Raw genomic sequence first — 22,245 nt, 5'->3', positions numbered from 1 at the left:
GATAAAATTTCCATGTGAATAAAGTGATGAAATCATGACATGTTAGTATATGTACAAGCTTATGCCCTAGAAGTGTTTGATAAAATGTCTCTATAGAAGAAATATAATCATATGTACATTGTTATGCTTTGCAAGATCATGTGATGCTTTACTTTTCATGCTATCGAGTCCTGGGGGTATTTAATACCTGAAAATTTAGTTTTTTACCTAGAGTCAGTGTTTGCAACAAAATAGTATTAGTCATGTCACTAACAATGGTACTCTCAGTCAGTTAAATAACTCAGTAGAATTTAGTTAGTTATAAAACTCAGGAAAACTCAGGAAACTTAGTATCAATCCAGTCAAGCTCATTATAATCAGTTTAGTGTCTTTTAATTTGAAGTATCATTCAACACCGAGCAAGCCTAGGGATGGGGGCTTACCCGTTAGTTAGGACTGGGTTATTAAAAGTATTCCTTAAGTTCCAGAACTATGTAACCAATATGGTTTAAGAGATGTCACCCGTTAGATAGGACTGACATACTTAGGGAACAACCGCTAGCTAGGAGTGATCTCAGGGGTCACCCCATAGTTAGGACTGACTCCACAATAGTTATTAGTACATGTGGAATGGTGCCAACACCCTTCCAATTGGGGTTACAGATTGGACCCCAACTCAGTTACCTTATCTTATTTGGGGCATGTCGATTAGATGGTTACCTCTCACAGTTTTAGTTTCAGCCTTTAGTTTAGAATTCAGTTTAGTTTCACAAAATTAGGACTATCATACACAGTCAATCAGTATCAGTAAATCTGTTATCAATAACTTTAGATATCAGTTACTCAGTTATCAAAACTCAGTGCTCAGCTTTAGAAAAACTTATTTACATTCTATACTTATTTGTACAGTATTGCATTCTCAGTAATCTCTGTAGTATCAGTTATCCACGTACTTTTATATCCAGTTACTCTATATCATTCAGTCAGTTATTGTTCATGCATATGAACCCTTGCATTCAGCCTTACCTCATCTAGCATACCAGTACATTCCACATACTGATGCACACTCTTTCTTTGCGCTATGATGTCTTATATTATAGATTTGGATACTTAGGTTCTCGACCATACTTATGCAAATCCAGTCAACAGTCATAGATTTAGTAGTGGTCTTCATATATTGAGGATGTACTTTTATTTCTGTATTTCAGTTTATCAGTAGTTCAGTAGTTGGAGCTAGTTGGGGGCTTGTCTTATCAACTCCATATTTAGACAGTTGAGTTAGAGGCTTTCAGACTAGACCAGTTCAGACAGTATTTAGTTTTTAGATATTTCTACCTGATATTATTATATATCAGTATTTAGATTATGAACCTTATGGTAATTTAGCTTATTTCCATATTTACTTTAGTATTATTATTCAGTGCTCACAGCAAATATCAATCATGGGTTGGCTTGTGGTCCCTCAGGACAGTAAGAATTGTGTGACGCCCAGGGTATACTCTTGAGGTATTAAAAACTTGGTATTAGAGCCTAAGGTTCAATAGAGTCCTAGGGAGTCTAAAATCTGCATCGCGTAGAGTCTTGTGCATGGGTGTATAGCGCGCCACACTTATGGACCAGAGGCTATGAGATGTTTCATGAAAAGTTTCTCCTTCTTTCAGTATTTATGTCGTGTGACTGAGCCTCAACTCATGTTAAACTCTCGGTATAATCCATTTGTTTCTTTCGTTTATATAACATGACTTCTAAAAGGACTAATGAAAGGAGAACTAGAAATCAGTCAGCACCTCAGCTTGTTCAGGAAAATCCACTGGACGAGCATGTATCCCATGCATAATTCAGAGCTGTATTTACTACTCTAGCCAATTTTGAAATAGATTAGAATTAATAGCCAGCTGTTGTTCAGGCTAACCCAGTGGCTAATACCGCTACAGCTAGTATTCAGGACTTCACCCGAATGAATCCTCCCCTATTCTAAGGATCTAAGTCAGAAGAGGATCCATAAGAGTTTCCTGATTAGGTTCAGAAAGTCATAGATATTATGGGAGTGACTTCCAATAAAAGTGCTAAGTTAGTTGCCTATCAACTATAAGATGTAGCTCATACATGGTTTAAGAAGTTGAAGGTAGATAGAGGTATAGATGTTTGGGCCCATAGAATGGGAGGAGTTTGCTACTTCTTTTCTAGATATATTCTTTCCCTTAGAATTGAGAGAAGTCAAGGTGTTAGAGTTGATCAATATTATCCAAGGCAGTATGAGTGTGAAAGATTATTCCCTTAAGTTTACTCAGTTAGCCAGGTATGCTCCCTATGCAATAACAGACAATAGGTCCTGAATGAGCAAGTTTGTGTCTGGGGTATCAGATAGTATAGTTAAGGAGTGCAGAACTGCAATGTTAATTAAAGAGATGGACATCTATAGGCTTATGGTCCATACTTAATAGATTAAGGAGCAAAAGCTTAAGAAGAAGGAGAGAGATAACAAGAGAGCTAGAACAAGTAGTTTTAATTTCAATTAGCCTAAGTTAAAGAGCAGTAACCATTCCTAGTTTTATCAAAAATCTTAAGTTCTAGCTTCCTCCTCAGCTAGTGACCAGTACCAAAGTTAAGGAATAATAGTCGAGATGGAGCACCAGGAACTAAGTCACAAGGTAGTGGGAAGGGTGTTCGTACTAATCCGCTTTATGAAGAATATGATAAGAACCATAAGAGAGTGTGTAGAGATGGTAGTGATGTTTGTTTCAAGTATGGAAAACTAAGCCATAGATTCAGAGATTGTCCCCAGTCAGGTTCACAGGGTCAGTACCACCGTCCTTCAGCTCAGTCCGATTGCCCGAATTAGTAGGGTGCCACTTCCAGTGCCGCCAGTGGGCAACATCCAAATAGGCTTTGTGCAGTTCAATCCAAACAAGATCAGGAAAATTATCCTGATGTGGTCACTGGTATGTTATAGATCTTCTAATTACATATTCACGCCTTATTATATCTAGGAGTTTCTCTGTCTTTTGTAACTCCTTGCATAGTAGTCAACTTTAAGTCAGACTAGAAATGTTAACAGACCTTTCTTAGTGCTTACCTTAGTAGGTAAATCTATTCCATCCTGACAAGTATCAAGAAATTACTCGGTTACAGTATTTTAGAAATCCCTTCAATTGAGTTTAATAATAGAGTTGTTCAGTTTCAATTTCTTGATGAATCAATCCTTGAATAAAGGGGTAGTAAATCAGTCTTAGTTGATTTAAGTTTGAATCTCTAGATTGACTAGTAGAAAGAGAAGTTGAGAATTATAAGTTAGTCAGTATTGAGGTTGCTATATGGTGATTGTTGGGGAAATAGAAGGCTAAGAATCATGTATCAGAAGAAAGTACTAGAAGTGGAACTTACATTATCAAGAGTAGTCCTTAAGAATGAGTTTAGTGTTTATGAGCATTTTCATATCTTAGACTCTAGAGCAAAGTGGTTTCAGTTCAATTTAGAGTTTATTAAGAGGTTCACAGACTTAGAATAACGACTTTAAGATATGGGGGAGATGGTAGAACAAGTAACCAAGTCAGACTTTCAAATTTTAGTAGTAATGTCAGTATGTGTAGAGAAGCAGTGGGAGAGGTTGACGCCCATCCTTACCTCAGTGCAATGTATTGCACTTCAGCTATCATGATATCTACTCATGCAGTCCATGTCAGTTTTATGATCGTAGCTCCTATTCGTGCACATTATCGAAAATCATGTATTCTTACAGTTCCTAGTATGAGCAGTTCCAGTTCACTTAGTGTTACGAATCACGTTCCCTAAACACAAAAACTCAAAACTCAGGTCATGCAGCTCATGACTCATGTACTCATGCTTTATGGTACGCTCAGTTCTCATAACTCTTGCTATACTCCTAATGATCAGCTAAATTCAAATTTTATCATGTGTATCCTCAGTTTAGATTTCTTGATAAAATCTAAGGAGTTGATGTTAACATTCTATTCGTCAGGCCTCAGTTAAGTTTCAAGTTAAGTATAGTGTCTATTCATTCTTCAGGTCCTCATGTTTAACCTTTAGAGAACTCTTCTTATTAAATGATGTAGTGATAATCATTTGCTTAGAAGGGAGAGCGTAGATGTTTCATGTTAAAAAAAGATTGTTGCATGCTAGTTTTACACGAGGTTGTAGTTATGAAGATAGGCTTGAATGTTATGTTGATGTTTAAGTGGCTAAATATATTTCAGAGATTTGAGTAGGCTTAAATATAGTGGGAGAATTTAGTCCAACTCAGACCTCAATAGGTAGAGTTGTTAGTGCCCATATTACAGATTTTTTTGCCATACTGTGGCTTCTTATTTAGATGTCTTATTCAGACCATGCCAGGATTTCCTTGCTCCCTTAAGTCAGTAGAACTTTATAGAAAGAGTGTCAAGAAATACACAGTTGAGTATAATTTTTCAGGATAAGTTAGTCCGTAAAGCTAGGAATTCAGTTTAGCATTAGGCAGATAAGTTCGTATGGTTTCCCAATCTTTCCACCTAGTCATACTATCCAAAGTTTTGTGAATATAACTATTCCAAGATAGAGCATCCTAGTTGTTATGAGTTTATCCCAATTCATGTATCATACCTCAGTTTCAGATCTCAGATATTCAATCACGACTTAGTTCGTAGGTGCCCCGTACATCGTCTCAGCCTTTTCTCAGTATCCCAGCTAAGTCGGCATTCTTTGAGGGGCATAATGTCCCAAGAGGGAGATTCACTATAACCCTGAAATTTCATGTCCTCAACCTTCCACTATCTCTTAACGTAACGAATTCAGTTTGATAAGTTGACTCTCTCGTTCTAATCTTAGCCGTGTAACCATTCCCATGGCATGGCATATATAATTCAAGGAATCTGTTCAGTTCATGATATTCAGTTTATGTATCATGTTTTAGACTCAGTCATGTTCTTATGTTCCAGTTCATATATTTTCAGTAAATGATTTTAGTTTCATTAGTATTCTCAGCTTAAGGTGACAGTTTTCCTTAGATGTACTCATATCTATGACTCAGTTATAGTTCTAAACTTGGTATTCATTATCGTTACATATTCAGTCAAGCATTTATGAATCAGTTAAGTCATGTACGCATGCATCGGATATGCGTGTTCAGTATGAAACTCAACTTATTAGTAGCTTCAGTCATGTATTCCATCCATCAAATATGCATGTATAATATAAGAACTCATCCTATCAATAGTTTAGTCATGTAGTCATGTTTTAGCATGCATGTTCAGTGTGTAAACTTAGTCTACCAGTGTTCCTCATTATAATCTGTATTATTCGAGGATGAATGTTCCCAAAGGGGAGATATTGTAATCCCCTGTATTTCCCTAGCTTAAATTAAATCTTATTTCATGAGTTATCTAATATAAAAAATTTGAAAAGCTCATTATTTTTCAGTTTAGAGCTTGCCATTGCATAGGAAATTGAATTAGGTTTCCAACGATATAAAATTTTCCTAAATCCGATAACCAGGTAATAAGTTATGGCTATTTTAAGTTTCAGTTGTTAAACACTTTAATTCAGGCTAGTAGCGCATTGCGGAGCAAGCCAAAATGGTAATTTTCAATTTCCAGTGAGGTACCGTGATATCGGATCGTCGGGCCAAAGATTGTTTTCATATTTATCAATTTCCAGTGAGCCAACACGTTTATACCGCGTCGCACTGAGCAATGTGATTTCACCGCATTGTGCCACTAGCTACATTCCTAGTTGTCATTTTCCAGTGGCTTGGCGCGATAGCGGCGCATCGTGCCAGGGCCCAAAATTGGATTTTCAGTGGCAAAAATTAAAATATTTTAGAGGTAATAGGGTCTTTTTCCATGACCCAGATCAGCCTTAAACACAAAATTATACCCTAAATACCTTATTATATCATTATTCACTCACTTTTCTCAAGATTTAAAATATTCTCTCTCAAATGGGCAAAAACTCTAATTCAAGAAATCAAGGTCAATCCTCAAGAAATCCTCCAAGAACCTTCAAGAAAGAATCTTCTAAGGTATTTTAGGTGTTTTTCTATGTGTTCCTTTCACCCATAGAGTCCACTAATCCATTTTTCTAAAACTACAAGATTGTTAAATTATTAATTTTCATGTTTTAATTGAATTCATGTTCATAATATTAGTTCAGTTTTAAATCCATGATTTAAGTGCAAGGTCATGAAATTGAATAGCATGTGTGATGAATATATGATTATCTTATTAAACCCTTGAATTTACAGAACGATTAATGTGTCTATGATGTTAATTAGGTTTAATCCATGATTATTATATGATTCATGAAATTAGATTAGTGTTATGGAAAATTATATGAATTGCATACTAAACCCATGAAATTGTAAGTTTGGGCATTCTAGTTGCCATGTTTATATGTTATCCATGATTATGTGCATGAAGTTCTGCTCCCTAAGTGTTCGATAGAATGACCATGTGAATAAAGTGATAAAATTATGACATGTTAGTATATGTATGCTTATACCCTACAAGTGTTTGATGAAATGTATCTATAGATGAAATATGAACATATGTACATTGTTATGCTTTGCAAAATCATGTGGAGCTTTACTTTTCATGCTATCGATTCCTGGGGGTATTTAATACCCAAAAATTTAGCTTTTTACCAAGAGCCAGTGTCAGTTTCAAAATAGTATTAGTCATGTCACGATTAGTGGTACTCTCAGTCAGTTGTAGAACTCATTAGAACTCAGTCAGTTATAGAACTCAGGAAAACTCACTATACTCAGTATCAATCCAGTCCAGTTCAGTATAATCAGTTCAGTGTCTTTCAGTTGGGAGTAGGATTTAGCATCGAGCAAGCCTAGAGATGGGGGCTTACCCGTTAGTTAAGACTAGGTCCCTAAAAGCAATCCCTAAGTCCCAGAACTATGTAGCCAGCGTAGGTTATAAGATATCGCCTGTTAGATAGGACTGACATTCTCAGGGATCATCCATTAGTTAGTATTGATCTCAAGGGTCACCTGTTAGTTAGGACTGACTCCACAACAGTTGTTAGTACCTGTGGCATGGTGCTAACACCCTTCTAATTAGGGTTAGAGATTGTTGCATACTAGTTTTACATGAGGTTGTAGTTATGAAGATAGGCTTGAATGTTATGTTGGTGTGTAAGTGGCTATATATATTTCAGAGATTTGATTAGGTTTAAATATAGTGGGAGAATTTAGTCCAACTCAGACCTTAATAGGTAGAGTTGTTAGTGCCCATATTACAGAATTTTTTTGCCATGCTGTGGCTTCTTATTCAGATGTCTTATTCAGACCGTGCCAGGATTTCCTTGCTCCCTTAAGTCAGTAGAAATTTATAGAAAGAGCATCAAGAAATACCCAGTTGAGTATAATTTTTTAGGATAAGTTAGTTTGTAAAGCTAGGAATTCAGTTTAGCAGTCAGGCAGATAAGTTCGTATGTTTCCCTATCTTTCCACCTAGTCATACTATCCAAAGTTTTGTGAATATAACTATTCCAAGATAGAGCATCCTAGTAGTTATGAGTTTATCCCAATTCATGTATCATGCCTCAGTTTCAGATCTCAAATATTCAATCACGACTTAGTTCATAGGTGCCCCGTACATCATCTCAGCCTTTTCTCAGTATCCCAGCTAAGTCGGTATTCTTTGAGAGGCATAGTGTCCCAAGAGAGAGATTCATTATAACCCCTGAGATTTCATGTCCTAAACCTTCCACTATCTCTTAACGTAACGAATTCAGTTTGATAAGTTGATTCTCTCTTTCTAATCTCAGCCTTGTAACCATTCTCATGGCATGGCATATATATTCAAGGAATCAGTTCAGTTCATGATATTCAGTTTATGTATCATGTTTTAGACTCAGTCATGTTCTTATGTTCCAGTTCATATATTTTCAGTAAATGATTTTAGGTTCATTAGTATTCTCAGCTTAAGGTGATAGTTTTCCTTAGATTTACTCAGATCCATGACTCAGTTACAGTTCTAAACTTGGTATTCGTTACCATTACATATTTAGTCAAGCATTTATGAATCAGTTCAGTCATGTACGCATGCATCGAATATGCGTGTTCAGTATGAAACTCAACTTATTAGTAGCTTCAGTCATGTATTCCATCCATCAAATATGCATGTATAATATAAGAACTCATCTTATCAATAGTTCAGTCATGTAGTCATGTTTTAGCATGCATGTTCAGTGTGTAAACTTAGTCTACCAGTGTTCCTCATCTTAATCTGTATTATTCGAGGATGAATGTTCCCAAAGGGGAGATATTGTAATACCCCATATTTCCCTAGATTAAATTAACTCTCATTTCATGAGTTATCTAATATAAAAAATTTGAAATGCTCATTAATTTTTAGTTTAGAGCCTGCCATTGCATAGGAAATTGAATAAGGTTTCCAATGATATAAAATTTTCCTAAATTCGATAATCGGGTAATAAGTTATGGCTATTTTAAGTTTCAATTGTTAAACACTTTAATTCAGGCCAGTAGCGCATTGAGGTACTGTGATATCGACTCGTCGTGCCAAAGATCGTTTTCATATTTGTCAATTTCCAGTGAGCCAACATGATTATACCGCGTCTCACTGAGCTTTCAAGTCCCATACAGTATTGCAATGTGATTCCACCGCATTGTGCCACTAGCTGCATTCCTAGTTGTCATTTTCCAGTGGCTTGGCGCAATAGCGGCGCAACGCACCAGGGCCCAAAATTGGATTTTCAGTGGCAAAAATTAAAATATTTTGGGGGTAATAGGGTCTTTTTCCATGACCCAGATCAGCCTTAAACAGAAAATTATACCCTACAATTATACTAAGGAAAACTCACTATACTCAGTATCGATCCAATCCAGTTCAGTATAATCAGTTCAGTGTCTTTCATTTGGGAGTAGGATTTAGCATCGAGCGAGCCTAGAGATGGGGGCTTACCCGTTAGTTAAGACTGGGTCCCTAAAAGCAATCCCTAAGTCCTACAACTATGTATCCAGCGTAGGTTATGAGATATCACCTGTTAGATAGGACTGACATTCTCAGGGATCAGCCATTAGTTAGTATTGATCTCAGGGGTCACCTGTTAGTTAGGACTAAATCCACAACAGTTGTTAGTACCTGTGGTATGGTGCTAAAACCGTTCTAATTGGGGTTAGAGATTGGATTCCAACTCAGTTACCTTATCTTATTTAGGGTATGTCGGTTATATAATTACCTTCCACAATTTCAGTTTCAGTTTTCAGTTTACAATTCAGTTCAGTTTCACCAAATCAATACTTTCAGATACAGCCAATCAGTATCAGTAAATCATTTTTTAGTAACTTCATCTATCAGTTACTTAGTTATCAAAACTCAGTGCTCAGCTTCAGAAAAGCTCAGTTATAATCTATACGTATTTGTACAGTATTGGATACTCAGTGATCTCCGTAGTATCAGTTATCCCTGTACTCTTATATTCAGTTACTCTATATCATTTAGTCAGTTATTGTTCATGTATATAAACCCTTGTATTCAGTCTAGCCTTATCTAGGTTTGGACGCTCAGGTTCCCGACCGCACTTAGGTAGATCCAGTCAGCAGTTGAAGATTTAGGAGTGAGTCCTCATCTATAGAGGATGTGATTTTAGTTCAGTATTTCAGTTTATCCGTAGTTCAATAGTTGGAGTTAGTTACGGGCTTGTCCCATCAACTCCATATTAAGACAGTTCAGTTAGAGGCTTTCAGACTAGACCAGTTCAGAAAGTGTTTCGTTTTTAGATGTTTTTACCAGAGGTTATTATTTAACAGTATTTAGATTTTGAACCTTATGGCAATTCATCTTAATTCCATATTTATTTCAGTTTTATTATTCAGTGCTCACAGCAGATATTAGTCAAGGGTTAGCTTGTGTCCCTTGGGACTGTAAGCACCGTGTGATGCCTAGGGTGTACTCTTAGGGCGCTACACTGCCCATGAGACATCATTCCCAGGGAACAACCTCTCTTCCATCCAACTTCCTGACTCACACCCCTTTGCGTCAAAGTCTGCCATGTCTGCATTTCGAAGACCATATAAATCATTGATTTTTTCCACCCCAAATTGCTCATTTCTCCCCCAAATCCTGATAACTGGGTTCACAAAAGATACTATGCTAAGATTAGCATAGAACTCTCACACTCACTACTTATTTTCCCAGCATGGATCCAGAGCAAAACATCTCCAGCCTATAGCCACTAGCCTATCATGAAATACCGAAAGCTTTTTCGGCACTTTCTCCAAGCATATCCCCTTTTCAAGATCAACTTTGTCCTTTTTAGCTTATCAAAGTACTGGTTGTGGAACTTAGGAGTCTTGAACCGATTTTGGCCATAGTTCTCTATGATATAAGCTTGCAAAGCATAAGGACAACACAAAAACATTCATCATCAACATTTTCATACTTAAACTAGACTATGTTATCCAATAAATCTCATGGGATGGGTACCCAACTTCGTATCAAACTTTCAATTAGGATCATTAGGTATTGGTGAGAGCATCAAAAGACCACTAGTTGAACATTGGATTTTTATCTTCTTGGTCTTTAAATAAGGAACATCATCTCACCCTTTTGGAATAACGAACTCCAAAAAATAAGGATTTTGTACTGCACCTCCAAAATTCATCATTTGTTTGGGTGGCTCGACTGTTATCATATCCACTAAGTATAATGTCGAGAACTGATTAGAATGAGGTCATTATCCCAATTTTGAATTCGCATTAATCTTGAAATTCTCACCCAAAAATGAACTAGAAGCCTCCCAATGATTTTGTTTAGCTTATTCTTTGGACTCTAGTACCCTTTCCTAAACTTTGGCATCCATCATTAGATTTGGTTCGATCGGTTGGAAAATATCTAAGGATTCTCCACTATCAAGGTCATAATCAACCACATGGCTTGATATCTCTTCTTTATCATCCTCATTTTGAAGATTGGGTATATCCGTGGCACTTGAAAGATTGGTCTCCTTTCCCATTTTATCTATCTTATTAATCACCCTTCCGAATGCCTCATTGGATTTATGTATGTGATGCGCGTACTCCTCCATTGTAGTTACCCGATCCAAAAAATTTTGAAGCATTGCTTCGACACCATTGTATCCAGCACATTATTCTTCCTTTATCCCATCATGAGACCAATAAAAATCATAAAAAGAACTAGCATTTTTGTTAACATAACAAGGAGAGGGGGAAATTGGAAAATCACTCCAATGTCTATCCCCATCACCGCACAAAGGACAATCAAACTCCCAATTAGATCAAGATAGTGCACATATCTCTTTCTGGGGAGCATATCTACAATCTCACCAAAAATGGGGTCTATCACAATATGGACATGGATCATCAAGATAAGATTTCCAACCACCAAACTAACATACATCCCAATATGCCATAGTAACAAGAAAACAAAAACAAAAATCTACCTAACATAATAAACAAAAGAAAATCACAAACAAATAATTACAAGTTCAAATCCAAGCAAGTAAGCTAAAATTTCAAAATAACTTAACACACCAAATTGTTCCCCAACAATAGTGCCAAATACAAGGTGGTTGTTGTCCATAAAATTATTCAACTTTGAGTCGGGGTCGAATCCACGAGGAGCAATATGAGTGATGATCGGGTAAGTTCAAAATAGAAGTCGCTTGCAAGATTTAAACCTAAGATACAAATAATTAAGGGATTTTAAATTTTTTCAAGATGTAACTAGTATTTGCGTCTAAAGTACTAACTTAAGGGTAAGAATAATTAGAGGATAATCAATTAGGGATGGATCTTGGGGCTATGCTTTACTAGGGGCAACGATTGTGTAGGTACATGAAAATCAAATTCAAATTCTAGTTAAAACATGTATGGGAAGGTTTGGTTATGGAATTGGATACTATCCTTTCACCAAAGTATCAAACTATCACCCATGGATTCTTTCAAATACACCATGGATGTGGTCAACTAATCATCACAACGTATTAATTTGGGCAACCCTATTTTTAGGAAGGTTCCCAAGATGTAGCAATTCCATAATCTATTCTTATTTCTAAGATAAGAAAAAGGGAATAACTATTATCTATCTTATTGCTCACAAATGCTTATGTCACCTACATACCTCTCTTAAAGATGACGTAGGATCTAGACTATCCACATCTCTTTATCAAAGATGATATGGGGTTTAGGAAATTTGAGGCTTTCACCAACAAATCCCTTCTTGTAATCAAATATTTTTAAAACCCAACAACATTAACTAAGAACTTAAGATAATAATCATATCCCACACACATTTGCACCCTATCAAAACATAATCCCAAGAGAGAAAAATAGAAACTCATAAGAATAATAAACAAAGTTATATCAAAACCTCTTTCAAATTGATTCATGAAAGATAAAGAGAATGCAACTTCAAGCTTTAAATCTCAACAAATCTTTGATGGAACTTAGTAATTCTCCACTTTGGAGTCACTCTAATGTCTTCTTCACCCCAAAATTAGTACAATAAAGATCCCTTAAAATAGAAACCTAGGTAGTAAAAAATCTTTCAAAGATTGGGGATTTTCCAAATGAGAAACGGTTTGACCCACTTAAGGGAATTGGGGACAACTGTGTGAAATTACAAAATAGCCCACGGGAATAATCTCTCATTGCCGCGATTGCTAGCACTTGTCCGTGATTGCGGTTGCCGCAACTGTGATAAGATCATGGCAATCGTAGTACTTTGACTTGGCTTGAATAGCCACAATCACGGCCCACGGACCACAATCGCGGCCCATGGATCACAATTGTGGTAACTAAGGCTGGTTCCTGCTTTAGGTTCTTTAGCTGCCCTTCCTTCCTCTTTTTTGATACATTTTAGTTGTAATCCATATCTTTCCATATCATACCCTCTAAGCCTGCAAAATGTGGAAATTAGTGCATTTAATCCCAAATATGTCACATTATACCATCAAATCATAGTAGTATGTATGGATGTTAAGGAAAAATGTGTAGTAAATTCACCACTCATCATGGAGGTTGACTTATTGTTAATTCCTTTTCCCATCCACCACATCTTCTTCTACTGTGAGTAAGGATAAAGCGAGTTTTAATGTTCACAATCTTTAAAAAGAAATACAATAAAAAAAGTAGTAATACTTTCCCAAACACCCTTTAAGAATCACTTCATACTATGAATTCTACTTCATCAATCCACCATAGTTCCCATAACCCTTGTTGTTGCATTAGCTACTCAAGATCATATTAACACAATAGTAATTCTGGAAACAAACCATAATAATGAAATTACTAAGAATAGGATTAATAAGCAAAAATCTCCACTATGAAACAAAACCCTAAAACCTTAAGAACAAGTGTGTTCCTAAAAACTAGCAATAGAACATAAATTGAAATAATAAACCAATTAAGAGTATTTATAGACAATAAAAAAAATCTATCTTAAAGACAATGGGATTTGTAGAGTCGGTGCTGCAGACGAAGCATAGGACGATTGTTGGTTGATACCATGATCGTTCCTTGTACTTGTTTCTAGATGGACAACTTCATTACCATTTGCTAATATTTTTTAGAACAATGCTCTGGATAAGATCATCTTTCTCAATAATGATTGTTGAAGTCTCTAGTTATTTCCACCTTGGATTTTAACTGCTTCTTGAATTTTCTTCCATGATGTTTAGGATGAGGTCATTATTTCCTCCAACAATTGTGGGATATTTTCATCCATTATTTTTCATATTTTGCATCTGTATTTTGACCAATGACTGGAAGGTATGACCGTTGTAAGATCCAATAATTGTTGAATGGTTTATTTGATGCCCATGAGTCCTATTTTTTGTACTTTGCTTCCCCATACTTGTTTAATATGGAAATACCATAAAAATCACATCATACCCCACAAAACAATGGATTTAAACTAACAAATTTCTCTTGTTTGAAGAGTTGATAGTGTTGTAAGTCCAGGACACATCAACTCCCTTAAATTAGAATATTTGCATGCCTTCAGGTGAACAAAAAACAAAACAAAACAAAAAAAATATACAATACTTAACCAAGAGAAACCCAAGAGTCCTGCGACATTCATAATATCTAAAACAAGATTTAGGCCGCGTATATAAAAACACATTTTCAATCCCCTATAATATAGTTAGAACTAATTTCGCTGTATGAATACAAACTACTTACCATAAACTAAAGGGATTAAGTAATGACATTGCATTATCAATAGACAATCTTGCACATATACTAATGACACTGTTCGAACAAATAACACTTATGATGCAACCCGTAAGCCCTCACATCAAAGTAGTCTCGTACACTCAAAATAAACTATGAATCTCAAAATAAGGACTGAATTTAATCTCTTTTTCTCATAAAAGAGTTCAAATAGTATGCATGAAATACCGTAGCCTTGTCCTTAATTATTTTCTATGCCTTAGATTTTTAAACAGTTGGATTAGGATCACTATAGGACATTTTGGCTTGTAATGTAGGATTAGGACGAATATGGTAAATTTGGATCAAGTGAATCAGTCCTCCTTGGCATTTGCTACTTTTGGCTTCACTTTTCAATCCCAGTTATTTCTTTTTCTCTATTTGAACTTTTAGACTTTAGGTGTTTTTTCCTTTGTAATTTTTTAATTTTTAATTTTTAATTTTTTTCACATAATAGCACACCAAAATACTTTTTAACTTACTAACTTCTTCTACATACCCAATTTCTTCCATGCACCTCTACAATAACCACTCTTAACTTAGGCAATTTGCCTGAGTTAAGGTGTATAGTGTCCAAGAAGAGACTAGGTCCACAAGTTTATTATAATCAAATTGAGAAGGTGAATAGGTAGTTCAAGGAAATATATATTAAGGTTCAACATCAGGATCAAGGGATATCATATTCAATTCAATAGGCTTTTCCGACTTATAGTAGACTGTTTAAGAATGACCTATAATCCTTTCCTAACCGACTATTTTATGATCTTGTCAAGAATAATCAGGAAAGTTCTCAATTTCACAAACTCCAAAACCAGTAAGTAACTCACACACGTATAGCTTAGGACTATATTAGCAGTTCCTACCTATCCAGTTCATGCATAGTTAGGCTACAGTTATCTAATTATCCAAACCATTGTAACATATGGAAAATCCTCAAAAATAATTTATAATAAACAAATATGCTTAAAATGGACTTGAAAAAAATTATATCAAGAAGGAAAAATAAGGCCCAATAGAATTAGGCTAAAAGGCCCCAAAAGGGGTTAGGCTGGATTATCGATAATCGCAACAACAATCAACCAACCACTATAATAGTAAAAGAAGCCACTATAGCTGGGGATAGTAGTAACCCAATTGAGGGATTTTTAAAAACCCACTTTCTCTTTATTTTCCTAGGTGGCCCCATTTCTCTAAAATCACACTAAAAAACCCTATCCCCGAACCGTGAGATTCAAAAGGCCAAGGTTTATGAGAGAGGTGTTGAGACACATCCAAGAAGAGATCGACATAGGAATATACATATAATGCATGGGACAACTCACTCTTCTTCAAAATAGTATGTTTTTCCTAAGAGGTAAGTTATCATTTATTTTTCTAGAAACTATACTTATGATATATGTATATAACGTGAATAGTGATGTCAGCTATTTCATGTATTAGGTCTTCAGGCGTAGAGTTGGATAGATAGACACGTTTAAAATTTGGTGAGGCTCAAATATGCTTTATTACTAAACATTATATTAATGTTTGATTGTGATATAGAACTGAATAATGGTGGAAAAATGTATATAGTTTAATATCTTCTAGGACCTTTGAGATTAGTGGAAAGTTAGAAAATACAGTGAAAGTTAGTAGAAGAAAATAAAGACAACTCGATTAAAACATAAATGCCATAAATATTTTTATTATATTAAGAATATTAACTAAAAGGCGAGGCATGGTCACCGAGAGTAGTAATTTGCAAAATCAAATCTTGTAGCTGATGACTGGACACAAATGAATAAATATTATATAGCAAAGAATGAGTTTTCCAATTAAAAGTGATTAGGAAAGTATATGGGATAATGTGAAAAATATGAAGTTGGGATGTGGATAGAGAGAAAGTGGTGATAGGGCTAATTTGGGTATGACTACCCTACAATGCTGTATGATACATGCTGGTTGTGAATACATATGTATAAATTAAGGTCTTTGATTTAAATAAGCTATAGTTTTAATGTAGTACTTAGAATTTATTGGACTTATGCTTGTTTGTGAACTTGACATCCGCGTTTACTTTTAGCATGTATTGTAATTTACTAACTACATTGCATTTCATTAGTACTTTGCTGATGTGTTGAGATGATAGACTGGGGACCACACTACTGTGAATATTATTTATTACGATATTGGACAAGTACCATGCCGGTATAATATGCTATTGATGATGATGATGAGGCTATTGAGAAGGGATAAGGAGAGATGATGTACACATCTTACATAAGTGTTCTTATACATGTTCTTATTATGAAAAGTGATGGACAATAATTTATGGATGTATATTAGGTCCCTAGTGTAGACCGAGTTGGAGCTGAGAATCTATGGTTAACTAAGAGAACTAGTTATAGTAGAGTATGATTTTGTAGAATTTTGATTTAATAGTGGTGTGGCATACTGATGTATGAGATAGTCAGTACCAAATGAATTTGGGGGCAAATGTAAATTAAGATTTTTAGGTACCATAAAATGTGTCGGTAAAGGAAGAAATGGTGTAGGCTAGAATGGTTAGTCAAATGACGAAGATATATAAAAATATTAAATGATAGGTAGGTCATGATGTGCTGCGAACTTACAACACTTAAGATGCTTAAAACAGGTAATATTTGTAAGTATAAGGGCATGTTCTGATAGATTTCATTTGTTTTTTATTATTTGCAGGCCTTATAGACTTAGAGAATAAAATTGCAAAAGAAAATACAAAAAGGGCAACAAATAAGCCTTCCTAAGATTGTGAGATCTAACCACGATCATGCCTAGGATCTCATACCTAAAACCAGAGATGCTACAATCAAAGGTCTTTTAGACAAAAGAAACCACGATCGTAAGTTAATGGAATGATCAGACTATGTGATCATAAAAAATAAGTGGAAAATATAATCTACAGAGGTAAAGGGACAAGAGGATTAGACAATAACTTCCCACGATCATGCTTTGAAGGTATGATTATATAATGGTGTCATGGGAAAAGGCTCTAGTTTTTTAAGCTATAAGAAATTCAGTACATGAATAATGATTTGACTATATTCCAAGGTCGTAGTTGAGTCCACACTTGTACCTGGGATCATCTGATGGAAGACCAGAATCTTGACATGTCCAAGTATAACCATAAAGTCAAAGGATGATTATTGGTTTTAACCACGATAGTACCTTCTTCTCATCCTTGGTAGCCAATACTATTTTTCTATTTTATTTAGGATAAGATTTGTTAGGTGTATAAATACTCTAATAGGGTTATTTGTATGGGGTTAAACATTTTTTATATTCACAACTTTATATTATAAGATTTTAAGGCATTTGCTTGGAATCTTATGAATATCTTATCTAATGTTTTAATTAAAGTTTAAATTTTGGAGTTTAATTCTCACTGTAAGTCCGTGAAAATACTATCATCTATGAATTCTTCTTGTGTTCTTATAATTATGAGTAGTTAAACATCACAACTAGGGTTGTGGGAACAATGATGAATTAATTAAATAGGTTAAGTGCGAGAAAAATCTAGACTAGTGTGCTTGCATGAATTGGTATTCCCTTTGTTATGATTTCTTTTCTAATGGGTCGATACATCAGGAACTAGCCTGTATTCTAGATTGCTCAAAAGAGAGGTATAGATGAGGAAAAATGATTAACAACAGATATTTTGAGGCTATAAACCCTCATCTATTAACTTGAGACATAATAGGGATGGTTAATTTGAGATAAAAAACAAGGATTAGTAGTGTGACACTCTGAGTCTGGGAGGAGACGAGTGAAATTCATATAATAAAGTTTGGAAGATGTTTAGATAAACCTATATTGTTAGATTTTGCATGCAATGCATTAGGATAGTTTGTTAGCACAAGCAAACTGTCAAATTACTTAATCGTGGAATCATAATCTTAGTGCTCATATCTTATTGATTATAATACAAAAACTAACAATTGTTACTATTACTATTTTGTTTTACAAAAATTATGCTTTCTTTTACTTAATTGCCAATTACCCAAACAAACACGTGATCATGTTTTTTGTTATTCCTTGTAGGTTTGACACCAACCTTATTAGGTTCAATATTTAATTCAACGACTACTTTATACTTTTTGGGAGGTGTAATTTAGGCGATATCAGCTTTTGGGACCGCTATCGGTGAATACAGTTACAAAATTTATTAATTGGGTTTGTCAGCTATTGGTTTTGTTTTTTGATTTTACTTTTCTACTATATTAGGGAACATGTCTATGTATGCCGTGCTCTCGGAGTCAAGGAAATCCTTTAAGCCTATTTGATCCTAAACTTAGAGAACTTTGAGATGAAATAGAAATATGGAGAGAGAAAAAGTTTATGATCAAGGATCCCTACTCAAAAGAGGTCATGATGACCCAAAAACTTTGAATTGGCTACTTTTGTATGATGTTTAGGAATCTACAAAGTAAGTCACTGCTCGATTAATGGCCAAATAAAATGCTAGACAAGTAGTTGCATAATGAGGAGCAAGGGAAGAAAGGGTTATACAAGAGAAGGATTATTAGCTAGATGCACTAGATGTGATGGAAAAACTAATAAGAAATAGGGGAAAAAAGTCCATCAATAATATCTACCTATTTATGATAATCCAAATAAAAATTTGGGGTATGTAGAGCCGATTGAGACAGATGCAATCATTCTACCAGAATTTACTCGAGGTACTTAGTTTGATATATTAAAAGTGCCATGATACAAATACTAAATTTAAAGAGGTTTTTCGTTGGCCTACCTATTGATGATTAAAAGATATATATTATGAATTTCATAGGGATTTAAACCTCATATAACTACATGGAGTGATTTCGGAGGCTATTAGACTATGGTTATTTCCATTCCTATAACTTCCTCCTACTTTTCCCTAGAGACAGAAGAAAAAAGACAAAGAGGAGAAATATCAAAAGTTTATCTTGATCTTGAAGGAGTTGTTGATGAACATCCATATTATGGAGGATCTAGAACAAATACTGGGCTACACAAAGTTATGAAAGATTTAGTGACAAAAAAGAGGACAGTGAGCTTTGAGACTGCAAAAAATATGCACTATTATAGCGCAATTACATTTTGCTCTATAGTTTAAAATAAAGAATATCCAGGAGTTTTCACGATTCCTTATACTATTGGGTCTTTGAATTTTATACATACATTATGTGACTTAGATACTAGCATTAACCTAATGTCATTAGTTTTCTACAAGTAGTTGGGATTGGGTTCGCCTAAACCATCCTCTGTGATACTTCTGATGGTGGATCATACTATGAATAAATCAATGAGTATCTTCTGTTATGTGTTTGTGAAGCTAGAATCTATTATATTTTTAGTCAATTTTGTGATTCTTGATTGTGAGGCTAACTTTAAGGTTCCAATAATATTAGAAAGGCCTTTCCTCACCACTCGCTGGACTTCGGTTGACATGGAAATGAGACAAATAAACATTTGGTTGAATAAAAATAAAGTTAATTTTAATGTATGTATGTCCATAAAACAACAAAAGGATATGAGTGTGATTTCAGCGATAGCTACCATAGATAAGGATGAGCTAGTAATTCCCATTAGGGAAAGACTCAGTTTTAAGGCACTTACAATAATAAAAAATAAATTTTGCCAATGATGGTATTGATGAGTATGATGATATGGTGAGCACACTCATTAGTAGGGGTTCCTACACTTATTCTAAAAAAAAGTTAGATCTTGATCTGAAGAATAGAGTGACCCACGATAAAACTATCTATTGACAAGCCTCTTATTTTTGAGCTCAAGAAACTTCCTTTTCCTTTGCATTATGTGTTCTTGGGGGATAATAATACTTTTCCGATTATTTTGGTAGCTAATTCACTAGAATGGTAGGTTGAGGACTTAGTATCTATATTGTACAGGTTCAAAAGGGCCATTGGATGGTCCATTACTGACATTATCAGAATTTTACCTGGAAGTTGTACTCACAAAAATCCAACTTGAGCTAGATTACACACCTAGCATTGAGCACCAATAGAGATTAAACCATCAAATGTAAGGGGTTATGAAGAAAAATATCATTAAGTTGTTAGATGTTGAAGTTGTTTATCCTATTGCTAATAGTAAATCAGCAAGCCTATTTTAATAAGTGCGAAAGAATGACAGAATCACTATGGTCCCCAATAAGAAGAATGAGCTAATTCCTATAAGCTCGGTAACCGGATGGCGTGTTTGCATGTATGATTGGAATTTAAACTCATGGACCGAGTACGATCACTATGTAATACCCTTTATGGATTAGATGTTAGACTGTCTTAGTGGTAAGGAATAATATTATTTCGTAGATAGTAACTAGAGGTTTAAACTGATTTCAATTTCCGCTGAATACCAAAAGAAGACCACTTTCACTTTTCCATATGGGACACTTGATTTTAAAAGTATGTCTTTTGGTCTATGTAACAGACCTTCCATTTTTTAACATTGTATAATGTCTATCTTTTCTAACATAGTAGAAAAAACTATTGAGATTTTACGAATAACTTATTAATTATTGGTGTCTCATTTGCTGATTACTTGGTATACCTTTCTAATGTTTTGAGGAGATGTGAGGAGTGTAACTTAGCACTAAACAGGGAGAAGTGCCATTTCATGGTTAAAGAGGGAATAATGCTTGGTTAAAAATTTCTTAGAAGAGGATTAAAGTCAATAAGGCAAAGATTTAGATAATTGAGAAGTTGAATCTACTAATATATTTGAAGGGCATTCATAGATTTTTAGGATATGTTTGTTTCTATAGATGATTCATCAAAGACTTCTCTAAAATTTGCAAATCAATTATGCAAGTTGTTGGAGAAAGATGTGAAGTTTGTGTTTGATGTGGTAGTCTAAAATTATTTTAATGTTTGAAGGAGAAGTTGAATTCAACCTATTATTGTGTATCCAATTTACCATTTCCATTTGAAGTGAAGTGCAATGCTAGTGGTGTAGCACTAGGAGTAGTCCTTGGCCAAAGGAGTGGAAAGATACCACACCAATCTATTATTCCAACAAAATATTTAATCCTACTTAGAAGAATTATACTGTGACTAAACAAGAGTTTTTTATTGTTGTGTTTGTATTCAAAAAATTTCATTCTTACTTGATTGGCACTAAATTCATTGTGCATACTGACCTTGCAACTCTTAGATATCTTATAGAAAAGAAAGATATGAAGCCAAGGTTGATAGATAGGTTCTTCTATTGCAGAAATTTGAGTATAAGGTCAAGGGTTGTAAAGGACCCGAAAACCATATGGCTGACCATTTGTCTTACCTTGAAGAGGAGGAAATTCTAAAACTATGGGATAAGCTTGAAATTGATGATACTTTTCCAGATGAGTAGGTCTTGGCAGCATCACAAGACTTATCCCTTGGTTTGCAGATTTTGGCAACTATTTGTTACGTGATTTAGTTCCATAAGATATGTCATTTCAGCAGTGAAAGTGGTTCATCCATGACGTGAGGAAGTTCTTTTGGGATTAGCCATTACTATTTTAGGTTTGTGTAGATGGAGTAATTTAAAGTTGTGTTCCTGAGTTGGAAATGTGAGTATTTTTTAGGCATGTCACTCCTCAGTAGTTAGGGGTCACCATAAAGGTGTGAGGTCCGTATATAAGATCTTACACCTCAAAATAAAGGTAAAAGCATCATAAAATTTCTAAAGAAGAATATTGTCTCGAGATTTAGTACACCTCGAGCTATCATTAGTGATGATATTTCACACTTGTATAACTGTTTCTTTAAAGCTCTATTGGATAAATATGGTGTAAAACATATGATGAAAATAGTTTACAAACCGTAGAAATATGGATAGGTTGACGTCTCGAATTGAGCGATCAAGTTCATTTTTGTGAAGACTGTGAATGCCAATCAGACACACTAGGCTAGAAGGATGGAGGATGCATTGTGGTCTTACTGAATAGCATAAAAGACTCTTATTGGAATATCTCCATGCCATAAGAGGAGGTAGAGGTTGTACAACATGGATAGCATACTCTGTTAACTCCTTGACTGCTTTCTTTAAGTTGGCCA

This window comes from Capsicum annuum, chromosome 7, assembly GCF_002878395.1.
Source record: "Capsicum annuum cultivar UCD-10X-F1 chromosome 7, UCD10Xv1.1, whole genome shotgun sequence".
Taxonomy (NCBI): Eukaryota; Viridiplantae; Streptophyta; class Magnoliopsida; order Solanales; family Solanaceae; genus Capsicum; species Capsicum annuum.
Note: the sequence above shows the minus strand (reverse complement) of the source record.